Source organism: Triturus cristatus, chromosome 6 (genome assembly GCF_964204655.1).
Source record: "Triturus cristatus chromosome 6, aTriCri1.1, whole genome shotgun sequence".
Taxonomy (NCBI): Eukaryota; Metazoa; Chordata; class Amphibia; order Caudata; family Salamandridae; genus Triturus; species Triturus cristatus.
Window position 1 is genome coordinate 1634052438 of NC_140589.1, and position 9914 is coordinate 1634062351.

The following is a 9914-nucleotide window of genomic DNA, read 5'->3' on the forward strand; positions in this document are numbered from 1 at the left end:
TTCTGGAGCGCTTTCTTGGGGCTTTACTGATAAAATTCTTCAGTGTCGTTAAGCAGGTACTCAAGCACAGTCATCTCTGGGCTTACCTGTGACCAGTTCTCCAACCAGTCAAGGCCCCTCATAGACCCGGATTGAGGCACCCACCTCATCTCCTGCTCTCTCATACCCTCTCGCTCTCTCACTCTCTCATGAACTTTGCCTTTCACCTTGTGCTCTTATGCCTCTTGCTCTGTTTTGCCTTTTCACTTTTTGCACCTTTTGCCTTTGTGTCCTTTCACTCGTTTAGACTTTCACTCTATGCTCTTTTTGCTTTTCACTCTTTGTGCATTTCACTCTTTGCTCTTTTTTCCCTTTGAGCCTTTTCACTCTTTGCTCTCACCTTTTGTGCCTTTCTCAGTCTTTTGACTGTTTTCACTCTCTTTTGCTGTGCCCTTTTGCCATCTCTTTGGTGTCCCCTTCCTGCTCTTCTTTTCCCACCTCCTGCACACCCTCTCCCTCCCCCACTCTGTACCTGTTCCTTCCTGCGCTTCCTGGCACTTCCTGCACTTCCACTAAGCCCCGCTCACCACCCCATCCTTCCTCCCCCCTTTCAGGACCCATGTAATGGCTGCAACACTGTGGATGATCCAAGCAGGCACGCCACTTGCATGCCAAAGGAAAGCCCATCTGTGCCCATCCATGTCTGGACCACATCAAGCTGCCAGGTGCCACAAACCATGGTCCAACCGATCTTCAGTGGTATTCCACAGCATTCCTCCAGACACTCAACCCGGGATGCTCTTTCACCCGCAGTTGCCGTACTGCAGGAAGACTGAGGGAGAACCTTCGCTTGCACACACTGTCGCTTCACATGAAACAACCTACCCCACCACCACCCACACAAACCCAAACTACACACAGCACAACTTCCACTCCCACCAGTAAACACTCATCCAAAAACAAACTATCATGCATGCTCCTGAGCACCTGCTCTCACAACAAACATGCCTCGGAAATCTGGGACATTCTGGACAACGATGCACCGGACCACCTCTTTCTTCCAGAAACATGACTGACTTATGAATCGGCACCCAACATCACCACGGCCTTCCCGACAGGATACAAGATCATGCAACAGGACTGCCAACACAAACCAGGAGGAAGAATCAGGATAATTTTCAAAGAAACCATCAGCTTCACCAGTACCACAGAGAATTTGACCTCTTTCATTGAGCACCTATACGCTAAACTTCGAATCGTGGCAACAGTCAATATGAATGGAAGCCTCGACTACCATTCGCCTGGGCCATGAACTAGCTTCAACGACATCACAGATTTCATTGCACCTCTCGCCATGTACTCCAAAGATTACATTCTACTAAGAGACCTCAACTTCCACCTGGAAGATCAGAACAACCCTAACTCAATTACACTCCTTGAAAGCCTAGATAACCTCGAACTAACACATATGGCCAGACCAAGTGACTCAAGAAACACACCACGACCTAGTCTTCACCACCTTCAACGGCATAAAAATCACCGCAATCACGTCTCTCACCTGGACTGACCATGCCATTGTCTACTTCCAAATCAACATCCTGCGTCAAACAAAACCCACCACCACCAGCCTGGCCAGATACAGCTGGAGCAGCATCTTGAAATCCAACTGGTTCAACCCCCAGCGCGTTAACCAGCCAAATCCCACTGGCAACCTAAACAACGACATCAAACAGCTCGACAAGTGGATCACAGACTGCTTTGAGTCCTTGACACCCCTTAAATAGAGCAACCAAAAGAGAACCTGGAAGCAAGCAAGCGGGTATTCTGAAGAACTCCGCTCGACCAAACAACACTCCAAAAAATGGAAATCAGATGGCGAATGAGTCACAAAGAAACAGGCAAGGACACCTTCAAAGCGGCACTGTGGCGCTACCAGCAGCAGATTGGAGAAACCACAAATAGCATCACCCCTTACAAGACCTATCAGAATTCTTCAGCAACAAAATTGAAAACAACTATAAGAATTTCGACCCTCAACTAAACCCCAGCAGCCTACCCACATGAAATGCTAAAACATCCTCACTGCATGGAAAACAATCCCCGCAGAGGAGACAACCAACATCATAGTAACCACCCACGCTGGGGCCCCATTGGACCCCTTGCCCACCACATCTAGAACATGAGCGCCTCCCAGATCAACGAAGTACTCACCCACATCAAGAACCCATCCATCACCAACACAATGTTCGTGGAAGCCTGGAAACATGCAGCATTCAACAGACTTCCAAAAAAACAATCAACAGATCCCACCCAGCTAGCAAAATGTTGCCTAATCTCCCTACTACCCTTCTCAGCCAAGGTCATGGAGAAAGCCATCAACAAGTAACTCTCCCACTACCTCGACATGCATCAACTCAACTCAATCAGGCTTCAGACCCAGTGACCACACCGAGACTGCGCTCATCACAGCAATCAACGATATTAGGCTGATCCTTGACTGAGGAGAAACAGTGCTCCTCACTCTGCTTGACCTCTCAGAGGCCTTCGATACGGTTTCCCACTCCACTCTCATATGAAGACTAAGTGAAACAGACATCCAATTACCTGCCCTCAACTGGATCTGGTCCTTCCTCACAGGAAGAACACAAAACTGCCATCATACCATCCTATACGTCTGAAGCCAAGAACCTCATCTGTGGAGTCCCCAAGGATCGTCTCTCAACCCGACCCTGTTTAACAGTAACATGGTGTTCCTCAGGGGTTAGATTAATAAAAGGGAGAGATATATGTGGAAATGCATACCGAGAGGATAGTTATACCCATCACCTCAACCAGTAATGTGGGTCCTAAGGGGAAATTCCCTTATTCGGATCTAGGGCCCTCACACACCCAGCCAGCTAGGTGTCATGCTTCATCATTGGGCCTGCTCCTCGTTGGGTTGGCGCTGCAATACCCAACGGGCTCCCAATGAGGGGCTCTTTGGCGGAGATCTTTTGTTCCTTGCCAATTCGTGAGGTGTGAGTGAGGGGCCTAGAAAGTGTAGGTGTATGTGAAGAGTGAAAGTTAAAACAGGTTAGGTAACCAATATAATTCATTTAGCTCTGGTTCCTACCTGATTAAAAGACAAAGGAGAGGCGGTTTTGTCTGAGATAATGAATCAGAACAAAGCGGCACTCTACTCCAATAGGTCAACATGTTTCTTGCCTTGACAGCCCTACCGGGTCTATGACAATTCGTCAGGACCAAAAAATACATAATGTGAATCTACCTACACCGTGGTATATGTGAAAAAACTACCTACCACTTAATGTATTGCTGCAGGTTAAGTACCCTTAAGTGTGTTCAAATCAATTTATAAAGCCATGCCTCAACGGTATCCGGCAGGCTAGGCCACCAGCGGGCTCAGTATCCACTTAATGTATTGCTGCAGGTTAAGTACCCTTAAGTGTGTTCAAATCAATTTATAAAGCCACGCCTCAACGGTATCCGGCGGGCTAGGACACCAGCGGGCTCAGTATCCACTTAATGTATTGCTGCAGGTTAAGTACCCTTAAGTGTGTTCACTTAATGTGTTGCTGCAGGTTAAGTACCCTTAAGTGTGTTCAAATCAATTTATAAAGCCACGCCTCAACGGTATCCGGCGGGCTAGGACACCAGCGGGCTCAATATCCCAACAGGGTGGTGTCGAAGTGCTTGAGACCTGCCCATCCCCATCACCCGGTTCCGATTTTTCTATATACGTTCTGGTATTTTTCAGGACTGTCCTATATTGGTTGTCGACGACATTTCGACTCCAATCTGGAGATTAAGCTGATTAGCTATTACCCAGGTCACAAGGGCGTATGGGTCGCTCTTGTGTCTTGATATATTGACTCTAACCCAGTGTCTCTGCTATGACTCCACTATCAGCAAAGGTGCCATTCTCTTCATTCTCTTTTTTTTCCAGACTCTGACCTGATACAAGAGACACATGTAGTTCCAAGGGACACTGAAGATGGTGCAGAGGTGCAGAGGTGGGAGATGGTTTACTCCCCCTCATTATGCTAGTGATGCATTACACATGGATTTACAAAATGCCAGTATGTTAGAAACCTCCCACTGAAATGGAGCTTATTATGCCACATAAGCAAACAATAGAGGAAATTCCTCGTTTACAGTGGTGGTCCGGAGGACAGCTGGGGTGCTAGATCTACAGCTGGCCTCCACTGATACAAAAACATACATTGACAGAAATGCTCCATCCAGGGGGGGGCGTGACTTTTGGCACCAACAAATATGGCCGCCTTTACCTGAGGCTCGCTGCGGTGTGGAGGGACGGGAGACCTCCAGACGGCAAAATATCAGCGAGTGGAGATGGAATCTTGCTTCACATTTTGCGGCGTTTGTGAACCTCCAGGGTGAGCAATTTATCGTCCCCTTATCCACTGCATATTCGAGTCAGCTCTCATGACTGCCATTTTGAGTGATTATCGCTCGGTTCCTTTGAATTCCTCTCCTCATGAAGGTTTAAAAGTCTCAATGTGATGCTGTACACACAACGTTTTTAGTTTAATTTTTATTGAACTATGTGCTTATTGGGGAAGGATACCTTTATAAAGGCTTTTCTGTGACATATTTAATTTTTCTCTTCCCACAAGTTATGAATGGTGTTTATTGACTGGCTTACAGAAGGATTCTCTCTTTAATTACCTGTTTCTTTTAAGTCAGTACATGTCACTGCACTTACTATATCCACAAGGGTATTATTGATATTATCACATGGTTTATGGGAAAAACAAGAGCTACTCGTAGTGGTGTTCACCTACCTGACCCTATTCCATTGGCGGATTATAATCCTTTCAATGTTCTACAGGAAAATATGAAGGATTTGGAATCAAGCCATACTTCTGGCACAGGCGGTGCGCCACCCATCACCCCTCGTAATGTACCTAATCCGATATCTAAATTACCCTCTGCCTTAGCATCAGCAACAGGTAAACGAGTTAAAAAGATCCGCCTTGTCCCACCAGTTCTCCATCATCTATTTCTATGGAGTTAATTCTTGAGGAAAAACGTGCTCTAAAACCTTACATGGCAGAAACAAATGTTCGCCTCCAAAGTCCCGAGGACAATTGGTCACATCCAGAGCAAAAAGGTACTCTCTTGGAATATCGAGTGGACTCTATTCAAGTTGTTGTCAACCAAGTGCCTTCTATCCATATGGAAATTTCCAGTCTAAAACAACAAGTGGAAAACCTTGAAAACCGTAATAGGCGTAACAACCTACGCATCTATGGCCTTGTGGAGGGGCTTGAAAGCCCCAATTCTCCTACTTTCTTTCAATCTTTTCTCCCAAAGCTTCTCAGTCTTCCAGAATCTCCACCATTAAATATCCAGAGAGCACATCCTTTGGGGCATGACCCAGGAGCTTCTTCTCCGTCAACCAATCCAAGAGGTATTATTTTATATTTTTTGTAGTATACTGATTTACTTAAGGTCTTACAAGCTGCCAAACTTAAGGGAAACATTTCTTGGCAAGGATCCACTCTTTTCTTTGCTCAGAATTATGCAAAAGCGACAGATCGACGGAAACAGTTTCTGGACATGTGACCTGCGCTTTGAAGTTGGTATGCCAGATATGGTTTGTTTCAGCCATGCCTCTTTAAAGTGACTTACAAAAATAAAACCACTAACTATGAAGATCCAGTTCTACTACAGGAATATTTGGATACCTGTAAGGAAGAGGACATGGAAGTTGCCCGTTCGTTGATGATTTGACTGTTTTGTTAACATTGTCGTTATCTATATTCTCCTTATTTTGTCATGTAATACAGTTGTACTGTTATACTCCTATATAACGCATTCTCTTTTTACTATTAGGTATGGTTTTCGTGGTATGTGATTTTCACTCAGCCTGGATGATGTCTCCCCTTTCCCGTCTTCGTCCTGGAGTTTCCCGGTTGGCTGTGCTGTCTTCCTTATGTGGCTCCACCACCCCCCGTGTTCACTGTATGTTTGTGGTTTGTCTTTTTGTTTTTTCTTTATTTTTTCTCTGTCCTATCCATTTTTGGTCTATCCTTTTGACTGTATATTTCTCATCTGGTTTTTTTTCCTATCTTTTCATAAATAATGTAAGTTCTTCTCCCTCTCCCTTTCCTTTTTTCTTTCCTCTTACTGGCCTTTTCTTCTCCATTCTCTCACTAGTTATTTCTTCATTCTTTTGGAGTTATGTTCCTCTTTCATATCATGTCTATCTATACTCTTATTTTGTTGTTTTTCTCTTATTAGAAAATGCTTTTATTTTTGCATTAATGTATTTCATGGATTGCGACTATTCTCACCAAGTTTAAAAAAAAATGTTTTGTAATTTAAGATGTCGTTAAAATTTTTATCTTAGAATGTTAAAGGTTTGGGGTCACCTATAAAACGTCAAAGGGTTTTATCACACATTGCTGGTTTGACAGGTAACGTTGTTTTATTACAAGAAATTCATGTAACGCATAAAGAGATATACAAGCTTCAGCGACAATGGGTGGGTCATGTCTTTGCTTCTCCTGGTTCGGGAAAACATAACGGTGTAGCAGTTCTTTGTCATATACGTTTGGATATTCATGTTATCAATCTACCCTTGTGGGTAGAAGTTGTAAAATCTCTTTTTCATCCGTTTTCCTTAGAAGAATATATTTCCCTTTCTCATACTCACTCAACATTATCTTTTCCTATTTTTAAAAATGCTTGAAAATTTTTCCAACCACTCTTCTCATCTCCACAAGATGAAAGTACACAGTTTTAAAATTCAGCAATTTAGTATAATAAACATATCAAACTTAATAATAAATGTATCTTTTGGAAAGATTGGTTAGCTTATGGCCTTAAATGGACCCAGAAGCTTTTCCAAGATGGAATCTGTATGCCCTTTTCAACAATTCAATCCTGCTTTTCTCTTCCTTTGTCATATCAGTCCAAATACGTGTCCTTGATTGCAGTAGCTCAAGCCTCTTTACAACGCTCTCTCCTCTAACCCCACACTTGCTCCTTCACCCCCTACCATAAGATCAATTTTATTTAACTCTCCATCCGCTTCTCAAATCTATAAACATTTAACAGATTTTCCCCTCGCTCGAGATAAATTAGAAATAGAATGTAGTTGGGAAATTGATCTGGGTATATTGTTCCCTATCTCACTATGGAATAAAATCTGGGCTAAAATAAGGAGCTCTTCTTGTGCAGCAAACACAACTCAAATTTGACCCTGACATCCCTGCTACTTGTTGGTCTTGTACTGCCTCACCAGCAGACCTCAAACATATGTTATTCGAATGTCCATTTATTCATATCTTTTGGACTTGAGTCTCGCAACAAATCAACAAATTCTTTCATACACATATTCCTTTTTTTCGTTCACCCATATTTTTCTGGGGTGCACTTCTGAAGTTTGGTCCTCTAAAACCACCGAGGTATGTATCATTGACTTACCCCTTACTGTTGCTTTTATACAGATTGCAAATTCATGGAAAGATACGTCTGCGGTCTTGGTTCAGGCATGGTGGTATGGAATCTGCTACAATCATAGGTTGGATAGAGCTTATGTATATCCCATCTCACTTGTGATTAAAAGGGATCTACTTTAGTTACCTGTCACTGACTTTTTAAATGTGTCTGCTAAAAAGATATCTTCACATAAACCCTACATCGAAGAAGTACCCAAACCACCTTGGCTTTAGTAAAAAACAATTTTTGTTTAATTTCAGTATATTCTATTGTTACGTGCTAATCTAATGCATTAGGAACATTCATGTACTACTGCATTGATTAAAAAGTTGATATTTTATATTCCCCTCCCCCCTTTCTTTCCCCCCCCCCATTTTTCTTCCTTCATATACGATTTATCATTATATTTTTATATTTTATGATATGCACTCGTATTTGCTGTATTCTGTTATATCTTCTTTCATCAAATAAAAGCTTTTAAAAAAAAGAAATGCTCCATCCAGGGCCAATATAATCTGAGCCTTTGATGATAACACTGACACCAGGCCTAGTTCCTGTCCTCCTGTTGGCCAACATATAGTTCAGGGGCCTTTGCCTCCGCCCGGTGATCCGCACTTCCCAACTAATCACCCTACATCAGAGAGTCTTGGCTGGTAAGATAATTTCGATTCCATATTATGTGATGTTATCTTATATGTTAGCTTAGGTTATGTAGATTTGTAGAGTGCACTATCACCTGGGAGGGTATCCTGGAGCTGAGCAGGTGTGAGGGCCTAGTGGGACTACTCAAAAAGCCAAGTCTTCAGCTTCTTGCGGCATTTTAGAAGTGAGGAGGAGGCTCTTATATGTAAGTGCAGGTTGTTCCATGCTTTAGGAGTGATGTAGGAGAAGGCTCAACAAATGGATCTTGTTTTCTGTGTGTGTGGGGTTTGTATAAGTAGGAGTCCGGAAGAGCAGGTCTCTGAAAGGTTTGTGAAGACAGGTGCGATTGTTGCGGTATGTAGAACCTGAAATTGTGGGCGAGGAGTTTGAATTGTGCTCGTTTGTGAATAGATAGCTAGTGGAGATCCTTTAGGTGTGGTGTGGTGTGATGTGAGTGCTGCGTGGGAGGTTAAGAGGGATTCTGGCCCCTAAGTTCTGAATTCCTTCCCAACAAATCCTCAAGATAGGCAATCCAAAACGATTAACCCTTTTTGTTAAAAGGATGTTTTTGTCCGCAGACCTCGTTGTAAGGTCTGTAAATGAGGTTGACAGGTACATGAATGGTCTGTGGGACACAGTGAGTGAAATCTTGCTTACAGTCCTGGAGGACTCAGAGCTTCTATAGCTCGGACAGTACATGATGCAGTAAAGTATGTCATCCACGCAAGCCTGAATGCTTCTGATTGCCTTGGCAGGGCTATTGACACCAATGTCTTGCATTGGAGACACACGGATGAGGTTGACTAGATTTGTGGGTGCCACTAATTGATATGCCCATTGATATGTCCAGACTATTGGGGGAAAAGAAGGCTTGACACTTCACAGGTTTGAAGACTGCTCAGCCACTGCACACTTTTTGGGGTTACTGACGATAAATACATGTACACTCTTTGCTTGATGCCTCTAGAGGTTTAGAGTATTGGATAATCAACCCTCACCTGAAAATATTTGAATTGCAGTTCTCAAACTTGTACAATTCTGAAGCTTTTAAACTATTTTTTACGGAAACCATTAACGGAGTGGGGATTCGCAAAAAGAAACCCGCTTGTATTGAGTACCCCTTTAACACGTACTAATTTTAGGTAGTAAATAGTATTAACATGCAATTACACACCACACATGGGGAATTTGCTTTGCAATATGCATGAAATTAATCCTAACAATAAGTAAATAACCGAAATTGTAATAATATTGTGTATAGAACGTGTTATGAATGTTTTGTATGGCACATTGCACGTATATGTAGTAAAAAGCATGACGTGTTGCTTTGTCATAATAATTAATGCAGTTTTCCTGCTTTTGCTATGCTAGGTTAACTGTTGAAATGGGCTAGAGATAAGGTGTGTGGTTAACAGTGAAAGGTTTCATTACCATATTTTTAATAAATGTCTGCTTTCTGTTCTTTTAGTAAATAGACGAGTCTCCATTTTGAGTTAGGTTAGCTGAACTGTAATGAATGAAACTTGCAGCGCGTATAAACCACGTGACTGAGTGGCTGGAATGCTGAACAAGCTGAAAGAGCATGGCACGGTGAAGGACATGACGCTTGATGTGCAGCCATCTCCAGTGTCTTTGTGTGAAAAACCACAAGATGTTAAATGTATAACATTTGTCCTTAACCTGATACTTTATCCTCATGATAGAACAGGAATGTATACTGAATATGTGGGAACAGATCTTAACAATGGGGTAGTCAAAGAAGTATGACTTAATGATAGGGTGACCATCCGCCCCAATTCTGTAGCTTGAATGGGTGATTTTAG